This window comes from Mycetomoellerius zeteki, unplaced genomic scaffold (assembly GCF_001594055.1).
Source record: "Mycetomoellerius zeteki isolate Tzet28-1 unplaced genomic scaffold, Tzet1.0 scaffold61, whole genome shotgun sequence".
Taxonomy (NCBI): Eukaryota; Metazoa; Arthropoda; class Insecta; order Hymenoptera; family Formicidae; genus Mycetomoellerius; species Mycetomoellerius zeteki.
This window is the reverse complement of record NW_017257621.1, coordinates 530377-551793: the sequence shown is the minus strand read 5'-3', so window position 1 is coordinate 551793 and position 21417 is coordinate 530377. Positions and strand designations below refer to the sequence as shown.

The 21417-nt window shown below is 36.6% G+C and overlaps 1 long non-coding RNA gene across 1 annotated transcript; it reads right to left on the bottom strand.

Annotated features, from left to right (window-relative positions):
* Positions 1 to 12: 12 nt before the first annotated feature.
* On the bottom strand, positions 13 to 20647 carry LOC108728325 (uncharacterized). The gene is made up of 3 exons (XR_001936884.1): positions 19374 to 20647; positions 604 to 681; positions 13 to 248 (listed from the first exon to the last, which is right to left on the bottom strand). It is a non-coding gene; the product is annotated as an uncharacterized lncRNA (long non-coding RNA).
* Positions 20648 to 21417: the final 770 nt, after the last annotated feature.

Below are 21417 nucleotides of genomic sequence, written 5' to 3'. Positions count from 1 at the left end.
TGCTGCTGCTGCTGCTACTGCTGCTGCTGTTGCTGATGCTACTACTGCTAATGCCGTTGCTGTCGCTGGTGCTACCGCTACTTCTAGTTTTGTTCCTGTTACGGATGCTGCTCTTGCTGCTGCTGCTGCTGCTGCTGCTACCTGAATCTCGTTCCAACGAAATGGCGACGAGAAATGACGAACGCGCTGCGGCAGTGCGTGCTATGTCGGGGACCGTCCAACGCGAACCAAGATTTTTCATGTCCGACCTAAGAGGAGTCGAGCAAGTGCTGCGTTGCGATAAGACCGAAGATATCGTAATCCCGATGTTGTCAGGAGAGCGCAAATGTAACAAATAACTAGTTGGTTTCGTGGAATGACATTATGCCACTGTGTTTTCGACATTTTCCATAGTACAAAGTTGCGAAAGTTCAATGGCGACAGATACGATTTTAAGCATAAGGTCATATGTTCAACCTGACGTAAGTCTTAATTATAGAACGTGATTAGCGTATTTCTCTGAATATTGCGAGGCCTCGTGGAAATCATTAGTGAGTAATGTCACCGAATAATCGAGCTACTCCTGCAAATGGACTACCACTCCTTCGAAAAATGCATACTCACGTGTAAATGAAGCGACGGGTGCGATCAATCCGTTATCCGAAATAACATAGTCTAGTCTTCGAGTCGGTCGATTTTTATCTGCAACAAAAACAGAAACTAGATGAGTGCGCCGAATCCTCTTCCCCTAATTAATATAAAAAATCTGGAATTTATATAGCCGCGAAATCTGCATAAATATTTTCATACATAATATAAATTAAAATATTTTTATAAAATTATATTTGATAGAAAATATTCTTATTGTATAGATACGAGTACACTATTAGAATTTAAAAATCTATTGCACATATTTTTCACAAAATGAAACGATTATAAAAAAATTAAACATTTGTTATTATATATTTGAAAATAAAACAAAAAGTTTGGCGATTTAGGATCTAGATAAAAGATTGACTGATCATAGTCGATTATTCTTCTCATATTCGACTGTGATTCATTAATTTTCTACGACTTAAGACTCTACGACCTCTACGACTTCTATTGTAGACCCCGCATGAAACTTTCATTTATTTGCTTGATATTTTAGCGACTAGACTGTTAAAGTTTTCATTAAAGTAAAAACAAAGACACAATTACATATCAAAAATAAAATAATCTTTCTGTAGTTGCACTACTGCCGGAATATCTGAATAGAAATATAGAATAATTTTAAGTAATTCAGTTAAAATATAAAACGAGGAATTATGTAAAAAAAATACTGGAATTTTTAATCTGCATCGCTTTCTATTTTTTAGTCACTGTATCAAATCTCTAGGGAACCATATTCAAAACGGATTTTAGCATCGATTAGATTTTATGTTTAGATTTAATGAACAGTTCTATTATTATTCTATCAGCGATTTATATTCTCGATGAGAATGTTAGAAGAATATTATTTCATATTATGCATTAATGTGAAAAACATAAATAAAACTTATTTATGCATAAAACTGTAAAAAAAAACAACAAATTTTATCAAAATTACCAATAAATTACCAATAAATTACCATTTTACCGTAATTTTACCGTAAGTAATTGTTAAATTGAATTTGACGGTAATTTTACATCTCTACTCACTTGTAATATTAATTACAACATTTGATATTCACGTTTACGAATAAAATCCTTCCTTTGCACTAATGTGAAGGATTGTATTTCTGCCGCAGAGAGGCTTAACCTCCCAGTAAGGAGAAACTGGGAGAAACATGGATCAATTTCCCTTCAGGCAGGTTTTTGCGATTAGGATGCGAATCGCCAAGATAAACACATGCAGTGATAAACGATCGCGTTTGCGGACGTCCGCACGCTCGCGGACGGGGAGGGAATTTCGCGCAAATCGTGCCGGCACCCCTACACAGGCAGAGTCGCGGAAAGGTGTCGGTGGTCTTTGACCGAGTTTCGCGCGGTCGATCATATTCCGCCGAAACTCGGTCACATGCGCTTATGCATCGCCGGCAGCGGCGCGGCATCGAGCGCCTGGCCCGGTGATACGCAATGTAAGGAAAAGTAAGAGTAAAGGGCTGTTGTTCGCCAGTGAAACACGCACATGCAGAGGGTACTATGTCGGCCGGTACTATGTCGAACGTCGGAGTTCGACACGCGGAAGTTCTCTCCAATATTTATGGGTATAGCCGTCCTACTCTTCCTGTTGACTCTCGACTTTCAAAGCTTTTACTTATTAGAAAAAAAATTATTCTGGAAAAGGAAAATAAAATTACGTATTACCCAGATGCTCAATCTTAAAGTCCATAATTTTTCCTTTATCTCATAAAGGTATAACTAACGTAAAATTAATTTATAACATAATATACTAGTAAAAAATATGACTACAAAATTAAACTTTTTCTAGGTTTTATGACCAACCTACTTACCAACTTGCGTATCTTTAAACCACCTATTTACTTAAAAGTTAATTTATGTTAATTAAAAGGCATTAATTAATTTCAAGGAACTAAAATGACATAACTTGTATAAAAAAGAATTAATATACTAATTGTAAGTATATTTTAATAAGAACAATTAAAACTTTCTTATAGTATAAATATAGCATAAAGAAAATTGAATTATTTGATATTTTTAATTACAAAGAGATTTATGATTGAATTGATCCAATAGTCAGCTTTGGAGGATTAAAATCGGAATCCAAATTTTTAGTAATCTGTTTCTACATTATACAAATTTTATTATACAAATTTCAAGATTGCTAGGAGAATATGATATGTTATGAATATTTATGATGTAAACATTATCTTGTAATAATTGTTTAAGTAAAAAATTTTTTTAATGATTTTTTATTAAGGAAGAAATTGTGGTTATTCATAAAGTGAATTTGTTAAATTCGTTCTTTTTTTCATGAGACTTACAATACTAATCCCCATTGTTATATATATTTCTTATTTACTATGTAGAACATTTTCATTGCAAGGTTCGATCTACTTAAATGCACATATCAACCCTTACATTTTAAATGCCAATATAAACGGTAATACAGAAACATATGCCGATAGATATTGCATATCATCGAAAGTAGATAAGTCAATTAAATGGATAAACAATAAGAATCTCATTTTTAGACCGTACATGTGAGAACACAATCGATAAACTAGAAGCCTATACCGGTCGAAGCTAGATCTTTTAATATTTTAAATAAATTTTTTTTTAATGTGAATTATATATATGCTATAACTTGCATATATATAATTCCATATTTGTAGTTCTTCTCAAACTGCGCGCTGAATTTGGTTTTCAGGACTTATAAACACAATTAAACTACTGAAATAATACGAATTAAATTGACAATTTTTGATGCACGACGATAAATGGATAAATTCGTATACATCTCGATTCTTTTATATATATATATATATATATTTATACATTACAATTTTCAAGTAAAATGAACGCGTACTATTAAATTGCTTCTGTAAATTTTATTTGAAGGATTTAATAGCAAAGTTTCGCAACTAGGTACGATTTTAACTTGTTTGTTAATCCAATTATCGTACTAATTGCGAAAGTGAATATAAATCAAAAGATATTTTCTATTTGTCTCGTTAAATTAACGTCACATTTGACTATCTTGGCTAATGATATCGTGTTACCAGATAAAATAAATCACAGAAATGGAACAAGCTACACTTTGTTTCTACCTATATGTATAATATAATAAAAAAAAAATGATAGAGTCGTCGGTCGTTGCATAGCACGTCTTTCGCGTTTCGATATTCTCGGTACTAATTAGACATTAATACATACGCAGCAGTAAGAGCAATTACGTTATTTTTAAGTATATCGTGCTTTATATTGTTCAGTTATCCTGTGGTTTTTCCGTTTACGAAGGAAATCGATGGTTTATAACTTCGTGAGATGGTCAACGCGCAAATCGCGTGTCTCGAATCATTTAATGCATATTTTTTTAACCACACTTAGCTCTCGTAATGTGAAATTTGCGCAGTCGCGTTAGAGATATATGATTTTATTCGCTCATTGCAAAATTCCACGAAGTGTTTGAAAGCATAACAGCGCGCAATCATTTCCATTTGCTTATATTTTAATCGTGGCCATGATTTTGTAATATTACAAAAGCACAAAATATATCGAAAAAGACAAGAACGCTATACAAATACACGCATGGAATGGTAATCAAATTTTCCTGTTATTTCCAAGGAAATAACGAATAAAATAATGAATTATTACAATTTTTTCTGCTTTATTAATATTTCATCAAATAAATCGCGCGGTTGAAATTTTATAATTATTCTACAAAAGCTTCGAAACCGTACTACATGCTTTATGCTCACGAAAGGATCAATTAGATCGAAAGGAGATTATTGAATTAATGTTATTTTGATATTAATTTGACTTATGGCCTTTTTCGCTCACATACTCGCAATACATTATGGGATAATAGCGAAGAAGATTTTCTAATTAAATAGTATTAGTATTATGTAAAAGCCATGAAATTAATTAGTCAATACAGTACGTATCGAATGTACGCTTGAACGGAGGTTGTATTTCACGGATATAGAAATGCAATAAAAAGCGACGCTCTGCCAGCGTGCGAAGCAAGAAGAAACGAGGTCAACTATATCTGCGACAAATCGGCCTTCATCGAGAAATTATACGCGGTAACTGAAACGGGCGGCTACACCGAGCTCTTAACGAGTAATATTTCTGAAAGAAATTACTGTTTCCCGATTCCCTTTTTGACCCTTCGTATTTGCTATCCAAAGCGCAAATACACCCTTCACTTCGTTTCACGTTTGTAACCAATTGGCCTCTCGATTTATTTAAAATAACGCTTCTACAAAAATTGTCTACTTTTTTTGCATCTATTTAAATGTAAAAAACGCGTACAGATATAACACAACCAGAAGAACGTTAAATATAATCAGAATTATGTAAAACTATAGGAAAAATATAAAATTCAAGAATTAACATAAAATATTAACTGTAAAAGTAAGACACGCGCAGAGTATGAAATATGAAATAGGAGGAAATATTTAACCAAGAATTTTAATATATAAGAAGATAAAAGGGATGTCGAGTGAAATATACTTCAATATAGTAGTTCATGCAAATTAAGGATCTGTCCACTAAAAAAATGTGCGATGTCGGTTTTATTTCATGATTCATTACTGAGAAATCCAAGATTATTATGCATAAAATATCTCGGCCAAATTTGATGTATTTGCGGTCGTTGAGGGTTTATGGAATTCGATTTATGATAAATTATCATGAATGAATTAATGCCGAACGGAACGCAAGAGCATTATACCAAAACACTTTTCAGTGCGTCGTTCGCCTGGATTGTGGATCAATAAATAGCCACAGTGAATACATCCGCGGCGTTAGTCGTACAAAACTATACGCGATCCATTTCAATTCCGACATACACACGGAAATGAGACACGGTTCGGCGCAGACGAGTCAATTATCGGCGATGCAATCCTTGACGTTTCTTCTAATAACAATTTTGGTTTCGGCATATTTTCAATAAATTAATATACACGTATTATCATACAGCGTATGATGTTACTGAGTCTGTAATGTCAGAAAAAAAGCGGCGAAAAATATGTACAGAAATATTTTATATAATCAATTTTATATACAACCGCCAGGAAAATGTTTGCAATTACATGCAAAATGGCTGTTCTTTATTCCTGTACTAGAACTTTCTTTCTCGCTTTCATCAAATATCAAACATATATCTATTTCACTTTAAATTCTAAAAATGTGTATTAATTTAGCTATAGAAAACAGATCTGATATGACAGAGATGTCAAAGCTGTCTTATCTAATTCTGTACATGACTTTATTATTATTTGTATTTTTAGAACTATTTATATTACATTTACATATTTTTAATATTCTGTTCTGTATACTTAATACAAAAAAAGAAAACAATTAAAATAGTTAACAGTGTCAAATGTACCATCAGTCATTCTAATGTTAACTTGCGATTCGAAGACAGCAGAATGATGACCTGACAACAGGAGGTAGATACCTCAATATTTATTTTAAATTCTGATATCTTCAACAATTACGATATATTCCAATTATAATATCATTTTCCCGTGTATTTTAATTCGCTCTGATATATAGCGCAACAAATTTTTAATTCAAACTGCATATCCATTAACATACATATATATATAAAACTCATGAATTATGTATTACAATTGTGATAATCTTGAACTATTTGAATTGAAGATTTTTCGATGTTCAATATCTTCGTTGCACTTTCGCGATTTGTTTCGAACTATCGTCGACAGACGTGTCGTGTGTCTTATGTTAAGGATGCAATAAATAACTGCAATGCAAGTTGTTTGTATTCTGCACTAGACTCTCTTTCTAAAAAGGGTCGGAATTGTCAACTCGATTTATTGCATCGAGAGGACAAAGTTTGACAAATTATATTGAAAAGTTTCGAATTACGATGTTTATATGAAATATAGTTTTAAAAAGGAATTTGGGACGACGGAAATTCATGATGCCACAAAGTTTCACACGCGCGACAACATTATTGAAAAATGTTCATCAATCACGTATAAAATAAGAGGACAATATCCTCAGTCATCTCTTGCAAAAATCTCAAAAATTTAAACATCGAAGGATGCTACTAATTTTGAATATGTAAAGGAACATATAAAAAAAATGAAGTATATTAAAAGGGAAAAACGCAATTCTGGAGACAGGAATTCCACAAAATTGTCGATTCCCAATGATTGATCGGAGTTATTCCCTCGAGTACCGGACGTTTCAAAGATGCTCACTGGTAGGCGAAGGTGAATCATTCAGCCAGTTCAGCCTGGCATTCTGCGTATCGCCATATTCATGGACCCTACACGGTAGCGCCACCGGAAACCACCCCTGGAGTGGAGGAAAACCCTTCCAGTTGCTAGCGACGATAGCTGGCTGGCTGGCTGGTGGGGCGACGCCGACGCCGACGTCGCGTGACGTCACGAACCAGGCCGGGTACGTTGCGGAAAAACGTTGTCATGACGACGACCGCTGACGCTACCGTCGTCGTCGCCGCACCGAACCTTCCACCGCTGCCAATGCCAGGACAGCGTAAAAAGCAGCAGAGGAGGAAAACAAAAAAAGAATGTAAATATCGTGGGAGTCGTACGTGCGTACGTTACAATTTACATTATTAAATCGCCATCGGCGATAGGAATCGGAGATCCCCAAAGGGTCAGAATTGGAAATGAGCAGAGGACGTGGGTGATGCATGCACTAAAATAGACAAGTTCATTTGCTCCCTAGATATCCGGATATCAATCACTACACGAGATATTTTTCCCGGTTGTAGCTGTTAAAAATGCGTACACTCGTTTGCGTTCTCAATTTTTCACACGCAAAATAAGAGTGTCGCATGTGAATTATCCCACACGCATTTACGGATAAATCGGAATATCAAAATACTTGAAGTATCAATGTGAATAGAAAGTTATTAAATTTATTATATGAGGCTATCAATTACATAAAATTAAACTAAACTATTGATTAACGTATTCACTTTAATAATACTTGCTAATCCCTTATTCAAGCATGTAAAACACTTTGTAGGCGTGAGAACAAGATGGATATTGAAATATACTCGCAGCTGCGGGAATAAAAAAAAGTTTACGAGACAGTCCGGATCGAAGATAAGAAAAGACTCGTTATTTCTAAGATTTATTTCCGTGTTTTTCTATCGAGTGGTGACTATTAAAGTCATCCGAATTGAAATATCTCCAACGTATGACAGTAGTCCGATAATGTTTGGTGTAAATTAGCACAGGTTTTTGTGACGCAAATAACACACGGAAAAACAGTTTTGCAATATCTAAAAATAAATTTTGTTGAATTGTCAAAATAATTATGAAGGGCGCCCAAACTGATTGCCAGAATTTTTTGCAACTTGCTCATCATGCTTGAATTTCCCCCCACAACATAATTATTTTAATTATCCAACAAAATTTTTTTTAGATCTGTATCTATCTAAATTTTTAGATACTTTAGCAAAATTGTTTTTTTCCGTCAGTGAACGTTTATCTGTAGCGATACAGATTTCCAAGATTTCACATTTACGTAATTTAATCCACTGAAGAGCGGCTCACAGTTTCTATTAAATAAAAAATTCGACAAAGCGAGAAGCGGAAAACGGAGAACGTTCTATTAGAGAAAAGATCAGTTGTTCAATTTACGTAAATGCGAAACTTGGAGAACTTGCGTTGCCGCAGATTTCAACTGCGATGAAAGTAATTGTGCGACGAATATTTTGAATAAGAGATGAGTCATTGTACTACGCACACTTTTTAACACTCCATTTTTACCAATGTAGTTTTTTAAATCTCACACTCTCAGTTAATGTCTTTAGCATTTTCTAATTCATAGAATTAAAAAAAGTAAGGTAAATCGAGCCAATCTACATGAATAAATCAATAAATAATCTTAATTTCTTATTACCACCTTGATTATTAAGGGCAGAGTAATCTTAATTAATGTTACTTAAGTTTGCCCTTGATAATTAACTAATTAATTGATCTATTATATATTAGTGAAATTGAGCATTAGTGAAATAAAGCATTTACGTTTTGGTAAATGTTACAAATTATTTAAAAAATAAATTTCCTTATAATATTTTTAGTGACGCGTTACATTGCGCAAATTGCAACTTCGTCGGCAAATTTCTGCATAATTTCTAATGATTCAATTACACGCGTGAAATGTTCGATATTCCGTAAGTGTCTTATATGCAATAGAGAAGATGGTTACAGAGCTAGCCGATCGAAATGAGAGAACGACAGTGAAGGAAAATTACTTTGCGTCGACGTATTTGACATGGCGACAGTGATGTTGACTGGGTGTGCCCGTTATTTAGATCGATTAAATGATTCGTCCAATTCATACGATTTCGATGAAATGCTTGATTCACCACAAGAAACCAATGCGTGGGAAAACCCAAGCATGAATGCATTCCAGGAACATGCTTACAATTTCATTCTTATATCCATTTCTATGAACGTATTGTAATGTAATTTAATTTCGATTTAATTTATTCTTTATCTTTTCTAATTCTTAGAACTAAAGAAAGATAAGAAAAGTTAAACCAAGATTAAAGTTAATCTACATTGGTAAATGTTTTCATTTTTAAATAAACATAATGCTTGCAACTCTCTTATGAATAATAGGTTAAATATAATTCTTACAATGCAGTCAATTACTTTTAATTACAAATAGCACAATCAAGAATATGGTGTGAAACAAATACTTCAATTGCACAATCAATAAAATATTGTTATGTATCAAAATGCATGATATATATATTTTTTTAAATAAAATATTTATAACAATTAAGTATAAATATATAAATTTATCTATTTATATTTAATTTATCAATTAAATATAAATAAATAAATTTATCTAATAGCGAATACAATTGGACATAAATTAATAGTGCGCACCGATGCATATCAAAACTGTTGTACACTGATTTAATCTGATTGTGAGTATAAAAGTGAAATAAAAATATTTCGCATTATAAAATATATGTTTTACATAATAGTATTTAATAAAATATATTAAGAAATTTACGATTTAACCCGTTTTTATATTTATTTTAAACACATTTTTACATCGATTCGTGTTGAAAAACGGCGACTATAATGTGCACCGACTATATTCGTGCGCACTGAATATATGCATGCGTTCAATTGAATTCATTATAATTTTACGTACAATTTAAATGACTTTATTACATGTATTTTCAATATACGCAATGATGAACAAATAGCATCTCATATTTTCTATGGAAATATTTTGTCGATCGCGGCAAAATACGTATTTACGTCAAGCAATTACGGTCGCTAAGTAGTGATGGCTATTTATGATCAGACAAACAAACGAAAGCCTGCGGCGCATTAAACGCGATATATCAAATATTCTTTCGTATGAAACTGTGAAATGGTATTAGTATTAGCGTTTTATTAATTTCTATTTTAGACTCCGCAAAAACGAGAAGGGAGGCGTAAAAGAACACGAAAGAAAGGAAGGAAAATATTTCATGCTGTCGCGTGGGCACGCGAGATATGAAAATCTCTATAGCGAGTAATCTATTACGAGGATATATCTTAAAATGCAGTAGAGACTCGGTTGTTACATTGTGTTGTACGAGCGGACGTTACGTGCCAGCGAAGTAGAAACAAAGTCCGTATATGTGGATATCGTTGCATTCGCGACGTTCTGCACTGACGCGACCCACAAAAGACGAAGTAAGTATACCGTGATGCGAAGTATAGCGCAAAACAGGGCCATGCGTTCGTGCGAGGGCAATCGATCGATTGCCCGCTTGCCTGCCCCGCTTGACTTTCTTGACGATTCGGCTCGGCATTGCGCTTCCAAGAATCCACCCCCTTCCGCGGTAGAATACCACCTCCGCGCTTTTAATTCTTTCACGCACGAAATTTGCGTTTCGTCATTCCGTTTGTAATCGCGCGACGGAACGCGTTGTCGTAAGTAGAGAAAACACGACGAAGTTAATTAATTAAATGCAGATACAGTTAAAACAGGAAAATCATGAGGAGAAAGAGAGAATGTTGTTAACGTAAAGTTGAAAGCTAAACTTATTAAGACTTTCTTTTAATGAACAAGCGAAAAGATTAATTATTTACACTTTAAAAAAGTTAGGAATAATTGTGCTCTACTTTTAACATAAATATTACTCCGAGATTGAAGAAAAATAATAAATTGTAGGTGTAATATTGATAGTATGCAGTTTGTGAGTCCCATTGGTGCTTCTTTTTTGTTGCTTTATTGTAAATAATATCGTGATGCAGAGGATTATAAAAAACGCGAGTTATAGCTGCGGATTCATGTTTATAAATGAAAGTCTGATTTATGATAATGACCAAGATAAATCTTCGATTGCACTGACAAATGATGGCACTTTAAACTCTCTAAACGGTTAATACAATATAGACTTGTGCTGAGTGCAGAATAATAGCAGATAACGAGAAATTTCACGGTTTAGAAAACAGCCCGCATAGTGCATTACTTTAGCATCCATAGTAACCTATTTCTTTTTCTTCACCTTCTCTCTCTTACTTTCTTTCTACTTATCTCTATGTCTATTTTTCTCTTTGACCCACTAAAGCCGATTATTTCACACAAAAAAAGATTACCTTCTTATAACACACGTTCAGAGTATATTAAATTGTACTAATATCCTAATGTAGAGATTACATCTAAGCTTTATCATTCCTATAATTAAATTCCTTAATTTTCATTAAGGGAAACCCTCTCCTCCTTCCCGAGATAAAAAATGTCGGAATTAATCCAATTTATGCTCGTACAAATGTAGTTTAATTTTAATCTTTTGATTCGAACTATCTCTTTATCTTTTTGTAGTTTCAAGAATTAGAAAAAGATAAAGTACAAATTGAACCGAAATTATAGTTAATCTACATTGGTAGAGACGGGCATTAGTCCATAATCCGCGTTACGGATACGTTAAATCATTATATTTATACTGAAAATACTCTCTAAATCTTTTGAAGTGAAAATTGAGCCAGACTTTTTATTCTTTTGGAGTAAGGTTCACTCCAAAAGAATAAAATCTCACTTCTTTTTTTGGAATGAGACTTCATTCCTCAGAGTCACATTTTCACTCTAAAAAAAAAAAACGAAATTTTACTCCAAAAGAATGAAATTTCACTCCTATAAAAAGCGAAAATCTACCACTCTTGTTCAAGACTGACTCAATTTTCAGTCTTTTGAAGTAAAATTTCACTCCAAAATATTTAGAGAGTAAACTTAACACAGAGATATCACTTTTAAATTATATAATAATACCGTCTAAGTATTCAAACGAGAATAAGTTGTCTGCAAAAACATCTGATTTGCATCATTCACTGACCGACTGGCAGACGGAGAGGTGTAGATATATCTAACATCCTAATACGCATTGTATCCCTTATAAATAGTTGGTCGCTAATAGAATAGAAAGACATGATATAAAGTACAACTGTTTCAAATTGGCCAGAAGTGATTCTAAGGGGAGACAGAGAATTATCGACGTACAGGAAACTGGTGCAACTCTATTCCCGAGTGCGCTTGTACTCGTCTGAGTACACTTGTACTCGAGGACGACGCGGATGAAGGGAAGCGTAGCGCACCTGTTGCGTTCGTTCGCCCCGTAAAACCTGACCCTCTTCTCTCCCAACCCCTCTCCTCCTGCTGCTGCTGCTGCTATTGCTGCTGCACCCTTTTTTCTGCGCGCGCACTTTTAAAAGACCTGTCTACTCATCACAGAAATTAAGTGAGTTTTAGTCCTGAACGGAAGAACAAACTTTCGTAAATCGCCCTCATTCTGCGCTATGTATCAGAAAATAATATTCCTGTTTAATTTCGATGTAGTAATACAATTACTGTTGACAAATCATCGAATTTTATATCTGCTTTCTGAATTCTTAACTCATATGATACACACATTTTAAATAAATTTGATATTTAAGGTGAGTCACTTTGATACTTATTACTTTACTAGATTTTCAGTTTTATAATAATGTGTAATTTGAAAGTAGACGCTACTTCATTTTTGGGAATCTGCTAGTGATTTTATCTTGATGGACTGATGAGTCATTTTTTATTTCTCTGTATTTTTATTGTTGAGGAGGACTTCAAAGTCAATTCAATTTGGAATCAATTACAAAGATATCATCATTATCATCCTGCTTGTATAATACAATAAAGATTCTAAAATCTTCTAAAAACGAATCTGCACATTATGAACACGCTATATTTTCATTAACCTTTTAACTCTTGTTCATTGTTTGCTTTTAAATTGGAGAGTCCATATAATTGTTATAAGTTTATTTTAATTTATATAGATATGATAGATTTACGGATATACGAACTTGAAATACTTGAAACATTAATTATTACTTATGTATGTACAGTATGTGTTTTTCTATGTGTGTACATACACTTGGCAATGTATAGAAATTAATCTTTCTTCCGTTCATGTTATTTTTTTTTCAAAAGTATAGTAAAGAAGCAGCAAAAAAAGGAAACAAAAATAATATCAGCTGATAAAATGTCAGCGGACAGTTTTATATAATCGCACAAGACGTTACATGCGAACTCCTCGTCGAGCACTTCCTACGCCGCGTTCGATGCGTTAAAAGAGGAACGATTAGCCAGGGCGCGTTATCCCGATACTCCCCTTTTTCTCTCGGAGCATGCCGCTCTTTAACGCGGAACTGAATCCTATTTTAGTACGGATCGGTGATCGCGCGCGAGGCGTATGACGCGACCCTTGACATTACGCCCTATCGATCGTTTATTTATGCCGAGGGATGATTTATCAAACTTTAAGGGATCTCGAGGAACTATCTCGCGGCCGACGTATCAATTATTCTGACGTTTCGCCCCGTTTCGTACATCTATACGCGCGGAATGCGAAACGGCACGCGAGTATGCGCGGAATCGAGGAATCCGCCTGGTGTTTCGCCCCCGTGTACACATGTGTGTGTGGGTTACGTCGATAGGAATATCCGTGCCGTTGTGTCACACAAAGGAGCCGAGGGTTGACGCGCGCTCTCGCGCCTCTGTGTCGCCTTCAATGGATGATGACGTAAGTTACGTCTGCTCACGCACGATTACGCAGCGAATCGAATCGCTATAAGTTCAAGTATGCCGCGAGACAAAGGTGCCATCGTGTATTGTGACACTCTTATTAAACGATTATAGCGAGTTTAAACCCAATTTAATTAAACTTTAGCTCACTTCGACAGGAAAAATCGCATTTCGCAAAATATTCCAAATCTGTCGTAAACTTCGGTAATGAGGAGAAAGAGACAGAGAGAGAAGAATTTCTTAATATATCTAAAAATAGATTTGATTTCCTTGTCCAGACGGGAGAATATTATTCGTCGTAATATTATTTTATCATCTTCGCACAAAACTAATTCCACGCTAATGAAATTAATTCCTAGAAACATCCTCTTTTTAATACACTTTAAACACATACAGCAGATAATGAGATGCCCTTGGAGCAAAAAACCGCGAGGGTATCGGAACGCAAATCGCTTAACAGGTGCTAATGTGCTTTTTTTTCCTGCTTCAAGACACTCGGCAAGAAACGGGCGATCGCGCGAGATAATAAAAAAACTCGCGTCACTCGCGCATGAGCGACTTGGGAGTAAAAGTGATGGACGGCTGTGGTCTGCTGTTCGAGAAAAATGTATATCGTTACGACACAACGCGACTCGCACGTTTCCTCGCAGGAGAAAGTCCTCCGAAGCGTCGTCGTGCACGGCACCGTGATCGATACCATCGCGCGGCTCTTAAGCGGATCGTGCAGCTCGTATTGACCGACAATTTTCGCGCGGAGGAAGGTCACCAGCTAGCAGACATGTCACAATCATTGCCGTAATCGCGACGCGATCGATTGTGCCAATCGAATTGACGTTAACTGACTTTGTTGTCCTTGTAGCGTTTATCATAAGTAATATGGTCCGCGCGTCGGTAATTAGTTTTCGATACACAATTAAGTGAAGCAAAAATATTATTGGGCACCAAAACCTTTAATTAAGAAGCTTTGATCATATTCAATCAAAGCGAGGCTTGATGTCTAATAACACTGTGTACCGTTTCAACTTTTAAAATTTTACGAAGGTCACGTGGGTTTGATTGTGTCGAGGACAAAGTCCTTTATCATTTCCCCAAAGGATTTGGCGAAGTTAGATCTTATAAGAATAGGGCATCTCGATTTAAAGTTGTGAATTTTGAAGAGTATAAATAGCACAATTTTATAATATTTTTTGCGTGAGTCTTATAATTTCCAGTTTAATTAAAATTTTTCAAGGTATCGTTAAGTAGCATTACACGTGGCATTTAACAAATTTGCGTATGAATATTAATACATGAAAAGAACGATTTTGCTAAAAGCTTAGCTAAAAATTTAACTAAATATAAAAGGAAATAATTTTATTGGACTATTAAAATAATTATGCAAGAGAATATCACAACTTTTCGCAGCATTGCTTATCATGCTTAAATTTTTTACATAATTGATGTAATAGTCAAAACTATTTTCTAATCTATAGTATATAGATAAATTTTTTAATATTTCAACAAATTCTTTCCATGCTTCATCGAAAAATTTAAATCTAAGATTATTCTTTTACATCTTTATATTTTTATATTTTCTGGCCGTTGATTCGTACGATTATTTATAAAAATACATATAAAAATAGATTTCAATTTTGATGGCACGCAGAAAGAATTTTCTGAAGTATATAAAAATTTCGTTAAATACAGATCCGAAAATAATTTTGTCGAATCACTAAAATAATTATATAGAAAACTTAAGCTTGTATTGAACAATGCTGCGAAAAGTTTTGACATTTTATAGCAACCAGTTTGAGCATCTTACATTGTTAAATTCATAATGTCAAATTATACCTAATTTGAATTACTTTTAATTATTTCCATAGGTTGCCACTGATCCTACTCAATATGTCATCAATTTAATTAAAATAATGAAGTGAAACAATTTAAGAGAGAAGATGTATTAAACATGACTTAAATTTACATTATTATTTACTAATTGTAAGTGCATACGTTAATATAAATTCCATTTACTTTGAACCAAAAAAATGAATTGATTTACATTCAGATATTAGATATTTCAGCAAAACCGTTCTTTCCGTGTATAAAACATATATAAAAAGTGCATATAAACAGAATGGATCACTTGTACTTGTTACTTTTACTGACCATAATATGTATATTCTGGCATAGGACATAGGCAGGTATTCATAGTCGATTTTTACATTTAAGAAACCTTAATTTTTATCATCAAAAAATTTATTTTGATGAAAATTGAAATTTTTGAAAAACTCTAAGATCTTTGGAGTGGAATCTAATTCTAAAAGTGGCCCTTATGGTCAATAATACTATCAGTATCAATAAGTACTGATAACATTACTGATCATGTGTGGTTAATATTGATTGGATTGACGTAGAATAAAACTGATGGTGATCTGGATTTTGATTCTCGAGTATCAGTATCGCTTTATTAGGATTCATGTCATAGTATGTCACAATGTAATATAATAGATAATGTATGTAAAACTAAAATGAAATATATTGTCAATAATACTGATCGTGTAAGGTTGTAAAAATACTGAAAATATTAACACTGTCGGTATTACTGATTCAATATCACTGATCAGTATTACCAATCGTTGTAGGGTCATCTTAAAGAATAAATCACTCTTAAAAATTGACAATTTAGTCACTCTTTTTCAATACTGGTTCAATTGTTACTTTTTGTCATTTTTTAGAATTAGATTCCACTCCAAAAATTTTAAAGAGGACATCATCTGGTAATTGCAGATGATTTAGCTGATGTGAATTTGCACCAGTGTGATATTTGAGACATAAAAACGGACTATGGGCGGTATTCATAATTTATTCTTATTTTAAGATTATTGTAAGTAATGTTTTAAGATACTAATACTGAATACAGCTCTCCGATTGGTTCATAACATCTTAAGACTGTGCTTACGACAATCTTAAATATAAGAATCAACTATGAATACTAGCCTATGATGAATACCAGCCTACGAATACTGGCCATAGTCCTCGTACCGATCACCGTCACCCACGAGCTCGTCGCGCGCGCGGCCGATCCCTGACCGCGGCAACGTCGATCGATATATCGGGAATGGCAGCCACGGCAGGGCCGCGCGTCACGCTAAACGTATGCGCGGCAATATACGTGGGGCCCTGTGGCATACACCTTGGCAATTCGATTGCCAGTCCTATCGCGCCTCGTAATCGAGACCTCGTTACCGATGTAAACGGCGACGTACACCGCGAGTCGACGCAGCCGACGCGGACCGTCGAGCTACACGGAACGTCGCGAGCGCCGCCGCATCGCACGCGCCAGTGGAAGTGATCGAATCAACGACTGGTCAGACGTAGCGTCTACTCACGGTTGACACGTTTCACTTCGATCATCACTGCATCGCGCAACGTGGCGACTCTCTTATAGTCAGACCCAGGAAAACTTTTCGCTATAACGTTGTATAACTCCAATATCTAACATATTTTTACCATCACGTTTAAAGAAAGTAAATCTTTAAAATAAAAAAAAATTGCAATGCAAGTGTCATGTCATATTTTTTTAGAACTGATACAAATAGAAATATAAACTCTAACGAGAGTAAATCTTATAGAGTTTAAAAGTAAATTACCATTTTTTTGTAGAAATAATAATAATAGCTATTAAATAACAGTTTCTTTCATTCAAATGTAAATTTACTACTTCTCAACATTTTCTTAGAGGTTTAAGTACTAAGGCCAAATGTCTCGTTGATACATAAGTACCGCTAAACCAAAAAAATATATCGCTAATCTGGTTATTTAATTCAAACACGTCAGCAACTCTGATTTAATAATGTGTCTGGAAATTCTATTTTCGATCACTTCTGTTCTCCAGTCAGAAACCACTCTAACAGAGTTTGCTATATTCTTACTGACACCGAATGCCAAACTCGTGGATTTGCACTATTTTAAATGTATCAGTTGTGCTTTTATGGATATATCATTACTCCCACGTTACGTGCCAGCCATTATCTTATTAATATGTATCATTATAATGTACGCCCCCGTATGCTTCTATGGCTTGCTTACGTGTGTTATATTTACGGTAGCTAAGCCCGTAGTCCTAATGTCAAACAGTTTATCGTATGCAACATCATAACCGCGGACACTATACATATATTTGAGTATCTTAGATTTTGAAGATTATCGGAACTCATATAAATAACAAGTCATTACTTATGATACAGAACAAAAGAATCATCACAATAATTGAGCACAATGGAAACGTCATATTAAATTTTTATAAAAATTACAATTTCTTCGTAGAATTCTGAAAATCGTTCGTCGGAAGTTTGTCGAAGTTTGTACGCAACCACACTGAGAGAAAGGATTTTGTTAATTTAACAAGCGCGCGCCACCAGTACCTTTAACAAGTGATCGATAAATATGTAACAACAAAATTGATTTGTTGTGATTGCTACTAGTCTGCTATACCAACTAATTATTAGTAATAGAAGCAAACTATATAAAACCTAACCTATCTTTTAGATAAACTTTAGGATCGTTTATCATAGAAATCATAGATGATCGTAGGGTCTTAAGTCGTAGGAAACTGACCAATCACAGTCAAACATAGGGAGAATACTTGACTAGAATTGGTCAATTGCTTACGATTTGAGACCCTGTGACCGTCTACGACTTCTATGTATATATATGAGTCTTTTATTTGCTAGCGATACTATTGATTATATGTTACATTGACGAATGAGAAATAATTAATTTGCAATAGTAACTAATCGATCGCTTTTTCTTAACAAATATCACATTTGTTTTCCCTTGATTTGTTCCTATAACAAAATCATTTCTCTCAGTGCACGTAATTCAACGTAATTTGATATATACAGATTTCTTCACATCATTCGTCTCAAGACGAACAATCGCGCGATGTGATTTAACCCTATCAGTTGTTTATTTCAGCCAATATGATTAAAAATATTCTAAGAAATAAGAAAATTTTCATAGAAAGAAGATCTTCCATTAATAGATGAAATTATAAAATTTTAGAGGAAAACGTTTTTAAATAAAATGTTAGTAACAAAATGAGTTACGTTTTAACCAGTAGAATTAAAAAAACAGTTAGAGTATCTTGTACCAAATGGCAAAATATTCGTGAAATAACAGAATAGGTCAGACTTTCTCACAGTATTTGCAACAATTCTGCAATTTCTTTAATTGTTTAGAGAAAAATGCAATAGTCTCTCAATTACGTTTAACATTCGAAACTTGACAAACTTTGACAAACGGAACGCGACAGCCAAGTTTGCACAAGCCACTTTGACAATTCGTGGAATGAATTACGTGGAAGCGAACTGTTTAAACAGGACTTCAATTGTGCATTTTGGAATGAGATAAAAATGACAAAAGTGAACAAATTCACTAGAATATTTATAATTTCATTGATCAACACCTAGTGAATTCGCTCACTTTTCTCTGGTTTGATAACTTTCATCTGGTTTGAAGATACACAATCTATCTCCAGCTTGGAGAGTCGAACGAGAGAGAGAGAGAGAGAGAGAGAGATATGTTCGAAAGATGCAGAAAGATTTAAGAAAAGAACAAGGCGACTTTGGAACGCTCTTGTTGTTGCCTAGGTGGAGGCACACATGACGTACACTCGAGTTGACACTTACGGTTGAGGAGGTCGAACACTCTCCAGCGTAGATAGTCACCGCTGCGAACGTAAAAGAGAAGCGCAACGTAGCGATATGGAGAGAAGAGAGGCACTGCGACGTCGAGAGAGCGGAGAGAGAGGGAGGGCGCGGGGGCGGGGGCGGGTTCTGGGATACCTCCGCGGGCCTTGCTCGAGATGTAAGGGTAGCACAACCGAGCACCGTGAGACGACACACTAAGATTACACTTTCACACCGACGATGCAGAAGAAGAACGACCGACGAGACGTGTAGCGCTAAAATTCCGCCTCGCACGATGTCCCTCCACCTACGTGCATATAATGCGCGTGCCGCCGTGTATACACGCGTGTACGGCCCCTCTCCGTTCCTTCGGTTACGCCACGAATTCCGTCTTTCTTTTTCCTTTTTCTTGCTTCTTTTCCTTCAGCCCTCGAGCGACGATGGCGACCACCACGGCTGGTACGAGGTGCTATCTCTAGTTTCGAATGATTTTCCCTTCTCCGTTTCTCTCGCTTCGCTTTCGTTTCTATTCTCCCCCACTGACAGCACCTTTTCCTTCCCCTCGTGTTCTTCTTCTTCTGCTTCCTGCTTCTTCCTTCTCCTTCTCCTTCTCCTCCTCCTTCTCCTCTATTCTTCTTCACCGCAGCGGCAAGGACCCGCCCCGTTTCGCGCTACACGAACGTGTAGTGGATGAAGAGAGCGTAAAACTTGCTCTGCGACAACATTATCCGGCCGGTTATCGGTACCTCGGTTGCCTCGTCATTTCGTCTCGCGTCCGTTCTACGGTCTAAGCCGCCCGCGCGTCGCAACGAAAATTGATCGCGTTGCGCGCGACGGTCCCTTCCTCGGGGGACAGGCCCGTCGACGCGTTCGTGTCCGTGTCCGGCCGCCGCGCGCCGCGTCGCCCGTGTTGACGCGGGGCTGTTCTCCTTAACACCCCAGAATCCGTTCACGTAAGCGTCCGCTATCACTTCTCTCGGCGCCGTTCTCCCGCGCTGCGCCACCCTTAGCTGCTTTCTAAGCCGATCGACGGATCTTTCTTTTCCACTCCCTTTGTTCCTTCCTCGGAACTCTCACTGCCGCACAGCCGCGCCGCACGCTCGTGCACGTACACACACGCACCCACACACTCCACGCGTGCGCGCGCGCGCACGCGCGTGCATACGCTCACGGACACGCGGCACCACAGGCACACGCGCGCTAACACACGCGAAATTAGACGCGGACGAACGCCCGCGCGCGCACACGGGAACGATCGTTCTCTTTATCCCTCTCGCTTCAACCCTCTCTCAGCGGCCGCGTTCCTTCTCCCTCGAAGCTATGTCCTCCTTCGCTCTACCTCCACCACCACCTACCACTGTTCACTCTCGCCCACTCTCTTTCCTCCCCTTCTATTTTTCTCCGTCTCTCTCTTTCGACCCTCCTTCGCCCTCTCCCTCGAACCGTCGCCGTTGGCGCTGTTCTGCACCCCTTTGGCGTAGCCCGACGTTCGACGTCTTCACGTCTCACCCTCGGAGCAACGCGGCCGGCACGAAGGGTCGCTCGCTGGTTACGCCAAGCCCGAGGTCTCCGCTCTCGACGAGTCCACCCTTGAACTCTCTCGCTGGTACTTCGTACCCTCGGTAACCCTTCGTATCCTCTACGCTATGCGTACTTCGTGCCGCGAAAGCGACTCTCCTCGGTACCGACTGTCACGATCAGTCGAGCCGACGCGGACCGTTACTGCATCGCCACGCGCCAGTCTTTCGCGCAGCGGACTCCGCGAAAACTAATCACCCCGCTCCACGCGCGCTACACCTCATTCGCGATCCGCTACGCGAACTAACCCCCGCCACTTCGTCGACCACCCTGCGCTTTGTAAAGCCGCGTCGCGATTCTGAATCCGCTTCGCGCCGAGACTAGCGTCGCGACGATCCCTCGAGAACGATTCGGACTGGCTGGCGGGAACCGAGGTGACGTTACGACCATCACTGGTCACCACCGCCGCGAACGAAATCGTCACCGGGGTAGCAATTTTTTTTTCTTTTTCCTTTCCTTTCGAGAA